Source organism: Saccopteryx bilineata, chromosome 4, assembly GCF_036850765.1.
Source record: "Saccopteryx bilineata isolate mSacBil1 chromosome 4, mSacBil1_pri_phased_curated, whole genome shotgun sequence".
Lineage (NCBI taxonomy): Eukaryota > Metazoa > Chordata > Mammalia > Chiroptera > Emballonuridae > Saccopteryx > Saccopteryx bilineata.
This window is the reverse complement of record NC_089493.1, coordinates 296,074,532-296,086,215: the sequence shown is the minus strand read 5'-3', so window position 1 is coordinate 296,086,215 and position 11,684 is coordinate 296,074,532.

The window sequence follows — 11,684 nt, the reverse complement described above, 5'->3', positions numbered from 1 at the left end:
GAGGGAGCCGGGGCCGTGGGACCCTGCCCGGTCCCCCCCTCTGGGGACACCAGGTCCACCCTGACCTCAGGCCTGTGGCAGCCACAGGTTCCATAGGACCTCGCAGGACAGGGTGCCGCAGGAGGCCTGGAGGTCCGCGGGGAAGCGGTCGCTGTGACCCCAAGCTGTCCGGGCTCCCTGGGGAGCGGGCTCGGAGGGACCGGGGCTGCTGCAGGCAAGCGTCAGGTTCCAGAGGGCGCCAGCCAGCCTGCCGTCAGCACCAGGCTCGGGCGGCTGCAGCCGGTGCCGACAGGGAACTAGCCCTGGGACCTGCCTGGACATCGCCCACGGGGGAGCTCTCCTCCTCCTCCTCCTCCCCCTCCCCCGTGGCAGGCTCATGGAATCGGCATGATGTCACAGGTAGGAATGTTCCCAGCGAGGACGGGTGGCTGCTGACTTTGTCCAAGGTGAGGCCACGAGCACCTGGACCCAACAGGTGCCCCTCGTCCCCTGGGACACGTGCGTGTGGTCCCCCTGCAGCTCCCGCGGCCTCCTTCCTGCCTGTCCCCCTACCCCCGCACCCCCATCTCTCCACCTCGGGGCTTCTGCTCCTGCACTGCTGAAGGCTGCCCTCTCTCTTCCTCCACCCGGCTTGGAGGCCGGGCACAGACGTCCCCACCACGGGAAAATCGACCCACTCCTTCGCTGGCCCAGGCTGTTGGAGCTCCCTCCATTATGGATGGAATTTCTTTATCCGTTTGTCTGTCTCGCACTCAGTGGTCAAGTCTTTGAGAGCAGGAACTGTGTCTTATCCCTTTGTCCCCGGACAGTGGCACTTAGGGAAAGTTTATGGAGCTAATAAAACAACAACAGCCGTGATCGTGGCTGCTATGGACGGAGCACTGGCGGTCTTGCCAACGGCCGGGCATTCGGCTCAGTGCTTCACACTCCCAGCCTGTGGGACTGTCACGGCTCAGGTGTCCTTGCAGATAAGGAAACCGAGGCCCAGAGAGTTCTCCTCGTGGTCCCACCGCTTGTGGGCGTAACCACCGTGCAGAACGAATGGAAGCTTGCTCCGGGAGTCCAAGTCTGCCTGCCCCCAAGGAAGTCCCCTTTGGTCCTCTCCAACTTTGGGTCCAGCCTGCCCAGCCAAAGGGCTCTCTCTTATGCCAGGACAGAGGTGGGGGCGGGAGGAATCTCTTCAACCCCAGACCCCTTGGATAAGCAGCCATCACGGCCGGGGGTCACCACTGACTTCGAGGGACAGTGACTCCGTTTGTAGGTCGTGCTTCTGTTTGTTCACGACACATTCTTGTTTTTCTCAAGCCCTCCAAGCCTCCATCCTCACCGCCCTTCGAATTCTAACTCCCTTCCCAGAACCCTGAGTCTCAGACCCAAGTGTCCCCACAGCCAGCACCACATGCCCTCTGATAACGGAGACACCTCTAAACGCCATGTGTCCCCTGTGAGCCAGCACCCCAAGGGGAAGATACCTGATAAAAGACGCTGACCTCCCTGGGGGTTGGAACTCGGGAAGGAGCTCTGGGCTGGACAGAGCCATGAGTCATCAAGGGTGTGGTCCAGGTCACCACGGAGGACCAGCAAGTCCAAGAGGAGGAGAGAGGACGGAGACCCTGGGACCTCCGTGCTTAAGTAGCAGTTGGGGCCGAGAAGGAGCCCAAAGCAGAAGACGAAAGCAGTGGCCACAGGCTCCCGTTGGCTGCACAGTTCCTCCCTGTCCCCCGGCTGTGACCCTCCTGTGACTACTCATACCCACTGACATGAAACACTCCCGACAGGCAAATCCATAGGCACAAAAGGTAGGTTAGTAGTTGCCCGGCTCAGGCAGAGGGGGGTGGGAAGAGGCTGCTTCCTGGGGACGGGGTCTCCTTGGGGCGATGGAGACATCACTAGCTAGGTTAATGCCGCTGAACTTGACACTTTAAAAATGGTTAACAGCCTGACCAGGCAGTGGTGCAGTGGATAGAGCGTCAGACTGGGATGCTGAGGACCCAGGTTCGAGACCCTGAGGTCGCCAGCTTGAGCACGGGCTCATCTGGTTTGAGCAAAAAGCTCACCAGCTTGGACCCAAGGTCGCTGGCTCGAGCAAAGGGGTCACTCAGTCTGCTGAAGGCCTGCGGTCAAGGCACATATGAGAAAGCAATCACTGAGAAACTAAGGAGCCGCAACAAAGAATTGATGCTTCTCATCTCTATCCCTTCCAGTCTGTCTGTTCCTCTCTCTGCCTCTGTCACACAGAAAAATAAATAAAATTAAATTAAAATGGTTAATATTTTTTGTTGCTGTTACAGAGACGAAACAGACATAGAGAGGGATAGATAGGGACAGACAGACAGGAAGGGAGAGAGATGAGAAGCGTTAATTCTTTGTTACGGCACCTTAGTTGTTCAATGATTGCTTTCTCATATGTGCCTTGAACTGGGGGGCTACAGCAGAGTGAGTGACCCCTTGCTCAAGCTAGTGACCTTGGACTTCAAGCCAGAGACCATGGGGTATTGTCTATGATCCCACGCTCAAGCCAGCGACCTTGGGGTTTCAAACCTGGGTCCTCCGCATCCCAATCCGATGCTCTATCCACTGCGTCACTGTCTGGTCAGGCAAAAAACAAATGGTTAATTTTATGTTATGTGAATTTTACCTCAATTTTTAAAAAAGTAATATATCTATCTATCTATCTATCTATCTATCTATCTATATATATGTTTGAATAAAAAGAGTGAGTCGACTTAAAGAAAAATGATAAATGAAACTAGAAAGACAAGCAGGGTGCCCCCACAGGAGAAGTCAGGAAGCCCCTGGGGGCAGGAGAGGGGACCAGGGCCCGAGGCACTTCTGGAACTGGCCAGCAGTGGTCTACCTCTCCTCTCCAGTGGGGGGTACAATTGTGGGGGTTTGCTTTCCTGTTTATTTTCTTAAACCACACACATGTGCTTTTGCACACCTCTAAAAAGCATGGTTCTGCTCAATTAAAAAAATCTCAGGAAAGAAGATGATGGGTCGTGGGTAACAGAAGGGTCCAGTGGTGTTCCAGGAAGTGCCCCCAAGGGGTAAATAGCTCTCTGGTTCTGTCCTCCCCCCCCTTCACTGAGGCAGCTAGCAAGACACCCCCCAGGGTAGGTGCCCCGGAGGGGGAGCAGGGAGGCCCACACAGCCATCCCTGGTGGCTCGGCCCGGCCCAGCCCCACCGAGGGACAGTTCCAGCTCCTCCTCTCCTGCGGCAGGACCAGCCCAGGGTGGAGAAGGGCCTGGATCCGCAGGATTCTTGAGACACAAGCTTTAATTGTAGGTTGCAGACTGAAGACGCCTCATTGTGCCGAGCTGGAAGCTGGAAGGAGCCGGGGGAGGAGGGGAAGCAGAGCTGATTGTTAACCCGCATCCCCACCCCACCCCCTCTCCTGGAAGGGCTTTCCCGGCCAGGCCAGCCGGTCTGGGGCTGCCGTCTCTCTGGCCAGACCCACAGGTGTCTGTCTGACAAGCTTCTCTGTGGCAGCCCTGTTTGTTGACTAACTGCAGGAACTCAGGACTCTTCACAGAGGCCTTTTGTTCTTTAATAGCCTTGTTAAAAAAAAAAAAAAAAAAAAAAAAAGCATTTATTTTCATACAGAAGTTGTAAATATTGTGCTAGGAATCTTGTCTGCGAAGGCCGAGAACCTCACTCAGGCTGGGAGCCCGGACGCCTGTCCAGTCTCTCTGCTCCCCAGAAGGAAGCCAAGCTGCTCTCACACCACTACCACCACCCCCCAAAACCGAAATGATCCTATGGGCCTGCAGAGGACGCACTGGGGCCACGCCCCGGGCCTCTTCCTGAACTGGGGATGGTCGCCAAGGGGACAGAACCCTGTGGTGGGTGGGCCAGGCCTCCCCTGTGTCCTGGGGAAGCAACACATCTGCCTCCAAAGAGAGGGCGGAAGGGAGCAGTGGCCCAAGAGAGCCCCTGCGGTGGGCGGCCGTGTGGAGGAGGGAGGTAGGCGGGTTCGGCCCCGACCATAGGCACGGGCAGGCGGCGATGGAAAATTCCAGAAAACACAGGGGAGAAAATAAAGACCAGCCCGCCGTTCCACCCTGACAGACATCCTGCATAGAGACCCACTTTGGTACATGAAGAGGGGACCCACTCCAGCTCAAAAGATGCCCCAGCCCGGCGACAGGACAGGGATTCAAGTAAGAACACAACCAAGAGAGGAGAAGCCTGGCGATGCCCATGGCTCCCTGCCCGGCTCCTGTGGCCAGTCCCCCGCCAGGCCAGGTCCGCCACCAGCCCCAGGACGAGTTTCCGCCTCCTTCAACACCTCCACTCACCCGTCCACCCAGCGTGAGTGCGTCTACCGTTCGTATGGCCGTTCACAGATCCATCCATCCATCCATCCATCCGTCCATCCATCCTCGCACCTGCCGGCCCAATCGTTATCTTTTACACTCTGAGTCAGACGAGCTGGTCCTGAGACCTGCTTCAAATCCGGGTTCCCACGCTTCTCCACTGTGTGGCTTTGGCCAAGTTACTTAACCAATCTGTGCCTCGGTGTCCCTGTCCACAGAGACGGCGGCGGGAGGGAGGGTTCTGACAACTTCTACTGTATAAGATGGGTTTGAAGGATCAAATGAAATAAGGTAAAGACTAAGGCCTTGCTGGGCTGAGGGCCCGGCTCACAAAAGACCCCAGTCGCAGGAGAGCTTGCTGGCGTGAGGTTGGCTGCCCACTGATACAGAAACGGGCTGAGATGGGGCCGGCACCACGGTTCCCTCTCTGCTGCCCTGGAGGCAAATTCTGGCTGCACAGAACTGTGAGGACCACAAGGAAATGTCCTCCAGGACTTACTAATAAAAATAAACAAAGAAAAAACTACTGTATCTTTTTTTTTTTTTTTTTTTTTTTTTTTTTTAAGGCAGCTCAGGCCTCACAACTCCTAAAGGTCCTCAAGGTCAGGGCCTGAAATATGCTACCGCTGATTTAAACTTCCTGGCTTCGTTAGGACTGGGTCCCTGAGAAAGAGCTGAACTAGACCTCGGGGGAGCCATTTCAATGTAGGTCTGGAGAGTGGGCAGACCAGTACCCGCCCTCAAGTCTTTGAGGGACAGTTTATGGAAAACCTCGGGGTTAAGGGGGTGTCTTCATCACGTCTCTCTCCCCCCTCCCCCGGGGGTAGAGATGTCAGGGAAGAGGGTCGGGGAAGGTCTCGAGCTGGTTCTCCAGGTGGACAGTTGGATCTGGATTTCTTAACCAAGGTTCAAGACCTTGTAATAACATTCCGGGCCCTCACCAGTGGTGGATGCGGCTCATGGAATAAGAAGAGACTATTCTGGATGACAAAGGGGTGCTACAGAAAGTCACCCCACAGGTGAGCTGGTCATGACTGGTCAGGTCCTGGCGGAGAGTCAGGTCCCAGGCCTATAACTTCTTCTTCTTCTTTGTATTTTAAGTGAGGGAGAGACAGGGGGTGGACAGGAAGGGAGAGAGATAAGAAGCCTCAACTCGTAGTTGCAGCACCTTAGTTGTTTATTGATTGCTTTCTTATATGTGCCTTGACTGGGGGGCTCCAGCTGAGCGAGTGACCCTTAACTCAAGCCAGCGACCTTGGGCTTCAAGCTAGTGAGTGACCTCTGAGCTCAAGCTAGTGACCATGGGGTCATGTCTATGATCCTACACTCAAGCTGGTGAGCCCGCACTCAAGCCAGATGAGCTCATGTTCAAGTTGGCGATCTTGGGGTTTTGAACCTGGGTCCTCAGCTCTATCCACTGCACCACCACGGGTCAGGCCCAGGCCTATCGCTTCTGGAGTAAAAGGTTTAGCTTCGCCTGAAGCCAGCCCTGTCCACTGTCTCTTGCACATCGAGGTTAACACGCCTTTGAAATACCAGAGCAACCCTCTTTTTCAGACCCCTCCAAGGGAAACCCACCCTCAGGGGAGAACACAGTCTTGTTAGCCATCCTGTAACCCAGGGGTCCCCAAACTTTTTACACAGGGGGCCAGTTCACTGTCCCTCAGACCGTTGGAGGGCCAGACTACAAAAAAAACTATGAACAAATCCCTATGCACACTGCACATATCTTATTTTAAAGTAAAAAAACAAAACGGGAACAAATACAATATTTAAAATAAAGAACAAGTAAATTTAAATCAACAAACTGACCAGTATTTCAATGGGAACTACGGGCCTGCTTTTGGCTAATGAGATGGTCAATGTGCTCCTCTCACTGACCACCAATGAAAGAGGTGCCCCTTCCGGAAGTGCGGTGGGGGCCGGATAAATGGCCTTAGGGGGCTGCATGTGGCCCACGGGCCGTAGTTTGGGGACCCCTGCTGTAACCCCATCTCTGCCTGGCTTTCTCCTTTCTCCTACCTCCATGGAATCTTTCTCAGCTCCCTCCTTAATTCGAAGTGTGTAAAAGAAGCCGCACGCTAGCATTTCTTGGAAGCATTTTTCTGTCTGTCGAGGTCTCCCTTCCTCTGTTTGGCTCAAATATTATTATTATTTTTTAATTTTATCTATTTTAGAGAGAGAGGAAGGGAGGGAGGGAGGGAGAAACACTGATCTGTCCCTGTAGGTGCCCTGACCAGGGATCAAACTGGCAGCCTCTGCTCAGCGGGATGGCGCTCTAAGGAGCCGAGTCATCCAGCCAGGGTAGCTGATGTGAATTATTATAATAACTCTGTCCAGATCCGGACATTCTTATGTTGACACTGCGGTTGCCCTGAGCAGGGCCAGCTGGCTGCCAAGGTTTGGCCCTGAGTCTGAAAACAGAAATAGAAACAGCATCAGGGTTTGGCATGGGGCCCGAACTAAGGACCAAGCTATGACCAGAGAAGGGCCCAGCCCGTGGTCAGTGCCAGAGGTCAGTCTGTGGTCAGAATCAGGGTTCAACCCCGCTGAAGGCCTGGCCCAGTCCCCGAGCAGGTACGGGTCCTGATAACCCTGCTTGCTATTGGTGGAGGCCGCCTCCTTGCCCACGGGTGTTGGTCCAGGTAGGCTTGACCTTCTGCCGCTTGACCTTTCCCACCACTTCCAAGTCAGGTCCCCCAGTCCCCTTCCTTTGAGGCTCCTGGCAGCGGTCACACCAGCCCCTGACGCACGCACCCTTTCCCATCTCACCCACAACCAGCCAGGGGCCCTCCTTTGCATCCTCTGAAGACTTCAGCCCTGACACCAAGTTTCCTACTTGTATTTGCTCTTTTTCCGTATCAGAGCGGCAGATACTCCAGCTCACTCTGGCTTTGGCAAAAGGAGGAGAGAAAGGCTCTTTTGACTCACTTAAATGAAACATTCAGATGCCTCTGGCGTCAGGCGTGGGTGCACCCGAGTGCGTGGTCAGTCACCGGGGCTCCATCCACCCTTCACCGGGGCTCCATCCACCCTTCTCCGCACCTCCCTGGTCTCCGGGCTTTGCTGTTCGGACCACTCCTCTTACCCAGTGGGAAGTGGTCTTCCCCCAGAGATTCCCCGCCCACCACATTCACAGATAAAACTCACCAGGGGTTCTGATTGGTCCTCTTGGGTCACATGCCCAACTCTGAACCAATTGCAGTGGCTGGAGAATGTCTGTGTTAAACATGCCCACCTCCCAGGTAAGGGTGAGTTCTACCCAAATCACACAAACTCCCAGAGAATGGTGGATGAGCAAGCAGCCCAGCCCAGACCCTAACCCTTGAGCAAAGTGGACTTGAAGCGCGGATGACCCCATGCCATCAGGGGACGCTACGATGCCTGCGTTCCTCTGTTCTGATGGCGCCATTCCTCCCAAGGCTGCCTGTTGGATATGGACGTCCCTTCCACCTCTCCTGCTCTGTCCTCCCCCCACCCCTGCCTCTTGACCCCACCCGAACCCCCAGACCCTCTCAGTCTTCCCTGGACCCCCAACTCATCCGCCCTCTTCCTTACACGTTCTTCCCATTCTAGACCCTCACGTTCAAGCGTTTCAGCCACCCTCTCACCCCCATCACCACGGTTCCACCCTCACAACCCATGTTCAGTCCAAACGGGAGTTTCTCACTTCCCGCGGGTGGGCTCCCCCGTGGGGACGGTCATGGTTTTGTGCCGCTGCGCACATTCCTGGCGGTGGCGGTGACTTCGCGTCACACTTCTCAAACGTTCACGTGCACGTGATTCACTTGGGGACCAAACTTTCCAAACGCAGGCGCTGATTGGTTCGGTCTGGAGTGAGGGGCGCGGCTGTCCTGAGCTCCCAGGTTAAGGGCGAAGCCGCTGAACAGCCAGGTGTTAGCCACCCTCCAGGGAAGAACTGTGTGGGCCGCTTGTTCCACAGCGATCATCAAGTCTCTTCCTGGAACTTCTCACGGAGCAGGTATGGGCCAGAGACGCAGGCACTCTGTGATTTTTAACACATTCCAAGTGACTCTTAACCCCTGGGATGATTGGGAAATACTTCCGTGTCACGGTGACTTGGCTGGATGACTCCTTCTGGCTTCCGGGTCCCCTTGACCCACAGCAGGCGTGCCTGCCAGCCTCCCAGAGGAAACCCCGGGCGGGTAGTAGATGTAGACTCTCCTGTCGAGAAACCTCAGTGTCTGTCCTCCGGTCCTGGTTCTTTCCCGCCGTCTGGGATCAGCTTCGTCAAGGAGACTGGCTCCTGCTCTGTTCTGCATCCGCCGTGTCTCACCAGAAGTACCTAGCTCTGGTTCCGCCTCAGTCCTTACTGACCTCCCATACTTGTCCTAACAGTCAGTGTATTCCAGAGAAGGACGTCCCATGGGGATGGATGTTGAGGCTGTTCGCTGTGCTTTGCTACCACGCAGAAGGCTGCAGTCAATGACCCGGTTGGAACCTCTCCGGACACATGGGTCAGCATCCTCGTCTGATAGATTCCCGGGAGTGGAGTCCCTGGGCTGAGTGTGTGTGTGTGTGTGTGTGTGTGTCTGTGTTTGAACACCGATTTCTCCACATCCTCCCCAGCCCAGTGTGAATCGTGTCCATGCTGGCCAATCGGGTCAGTTGTTTTTTTTTTAAATGGTAACCCTTCCTTGCTTTCATATGCCTGCCTCTCTTTTATTAGGAGTGAGAGTATGTTTTCATGTCTTTAAAATTCAATCGACGAGATGCCGACTTCCAGTTATAAGATAGAGAAATCACAAGGATGTGGTGTGCAGTGGAGGGAACACGGTCGATAATGTTGTAATGTTTTTAAGGATGAAGAAATACAAATCGGCAGTTACCGAACAGTCATGGGATAGAAAGTACAGCACAGAGAATACAGTGAATAACATCGTAATAACGACGTGTGGTGCCGGCTAAGTACTGGGGGGAGCAGTTTGTAAAGTACACAGTCGTCTCACTGCTGCGCTGTCTACCCGAAACTAAACTAACTCCAAGTAATACTGCATGGACACTGTCATTGAAAATAAAATCCAGCTGACCAGGCAGTGGCGCAGTGGGTAGAGCATCGGACTGGGATACGGAAGGACCCAGGTTCGAGACCCTGAGGTCTCCAGCTTGAGCGCGGGCTCATCTGGTTTGAGCAAAGCTCACCAGCTTGGACCCAAGGTCGCTGGCTCGAGCAATGGGTTGCTCGGTCTGCTGAAGGCCCACGGTCAAGGCACATATGAGAAAGCAATCAATGAACAACTAAGGTGTCGCAACAAAAAACTAATAATTGATGCTTCTCATCTCTCTATTCCTGTCTGTCTGTCCCTATCTATCCCTCTCTCTGACTCTCTCTCTCTGTCTCTGTAAAATAAATAAATTAATTAATAAATAAACAAAAAAAAAATTTTTTTAAAAAGAAAAAGAAAATCCAAAAAAGTCTTGGTGTGTCTGTACGGTGATGGATGGTCGCTAGACTCACCGTGATCATTTCATCGTGTATATAAAATAATCAAATCACTATGCTGTGTACAGGAAGTAAATGTAACACTGGAGGCGAACTAGAATTCAGTTTTACAAATGAAAAGGAAAGTGAATTGCAACATTCTTCTGAAGAGAGCCGGTGCTGTCACACCTGGTCCCCTGGTTTTGTCTTTGTTTCTCTGGTTGTTATTCCTCCCCTGTCTTCTCTGCCAGCTTCCTGTCCCCCATGTCCCTTCTTCCAATGGCAGTCCTCCCTGGTTTTCTCCATAGCCCTCTGCTCACTGTACTTCGCACACCTGGGCTATATACCTTGTTCTTGCTCCCCGAAGGCCATGGTCCCCTCCTTATATACAATTTTTATCTCTGGGGAACTCCAGATCTACACTCTCCATTGTCTTCTAGATATTTCTACCTCAACACACCTAAGTTTTTATGTCCAGAACTGGACTTGGTCTCTTCCCCACTTCAAATTGGCTCATCTTCCCAAAAATGTCAGCTGGTGGCATGCCCCATGGACCCAGGCGATCCAGGCAAAAACCTGGAGGTCATTCCGCCCTCGCCTCCAATTCCGTGGTAGCAGGCGGTCAGTAGAGCGTGAACAGACAGAAACGGTGGGCCAGGCGCAGAGGGCCACCAGGGCGGAGAGCCCCGTGCGCCCAGCAATGGGCCGAACAGAAAGCCCTTGCACAGCCAGGTCTCAGCTGCATGTCAGCTCCGCGTCCAGAAGAGCAGCAAGAGCAGGCAGAGCAGCGCCGTGGCCGACATCAGGACCAGCCAGCTGCAGTGACCGATGACCTGCTTCTGTAATTTTTACGAATTTCAACAAGGAAGAAATGCTACAGAAGCATGTAGAAATTTATTGAAAGTGTTTGGTGGAGGTACAGTTTCCGATAGGACATGCAGAAGATGGTTCGAAAAATTCGAAACAGGTGATTTTGACCTTTCTGATAAGCCACGTTCTGGGCGACCATCTTTGATCGATGACGATGCTGTTAAGACCATGCTGGAGCAAGATCCTTTTCTGACAACATCGGAGATACAGAAAGGCTTAATTCTGCTCAGCAAACCATTTCGAACCACATTCGGAAGATAGGATTGGTGTGGAAATATATTATTTCATAAAGTTTATTGACGGTAAGAAAAATTTGTATTTTGTTTTATTCCAAAAATGGGCAGAATTATATATACATATATACATATCTTTATTATATGCGGCTTAAGTGTCTGTTTGTCGCCGATAGCTTATTGGTTGCTTGCGTAACTGTACTAGCCAATGGGGTGAAGTTGCCACAGCTGAATGCAAATTGAGCGGGTCAGGGGGAAGGTGAACATTTGTTTGCATTGGCAATCATCTGTTTCACATAAAAACTACGTCTTAACGTAATTTCTTTTAAGAATGCCTCCTAGAAAATACAGCACTGAAGAGGAGAGAAAAGGAGCTAAAGCTGCACAAAAATGGCTTTCTCGACAAAAAGAAACCACTGAGCAGAGAAAGACAAGGCTTGCTTCAGTCGCAGAGCAAATGCGTCTTTCTCGGCAAGGTGAGCTTAAAAATGATGGAAAGATCTACACAAGAAATGTTGTGTACAAAGAGATCTTTGACATGTGAATTAACATTTTATTATTTAAATCACCTTTATTTATTGAGCTAGCGGTGGCTCTTAAGAAATGTACCGCCAGTGGTTTCCTTCATTGCACTCTACTTTAAGCAATTAAGCAAGTAGAAGGGGGAAACCCCGTGGGGCACTAAGCAAAAGGGGCGTCCTCGCCGCCTGCCCTGGGTAATTCAGTTTGAATTAGCAGACACCTTTGCACAAATCATTTTAATTACAATTTATAATATCTAGAACAGCGGTCATTTCGTATGACCGCTGGGCTTTCTAGTA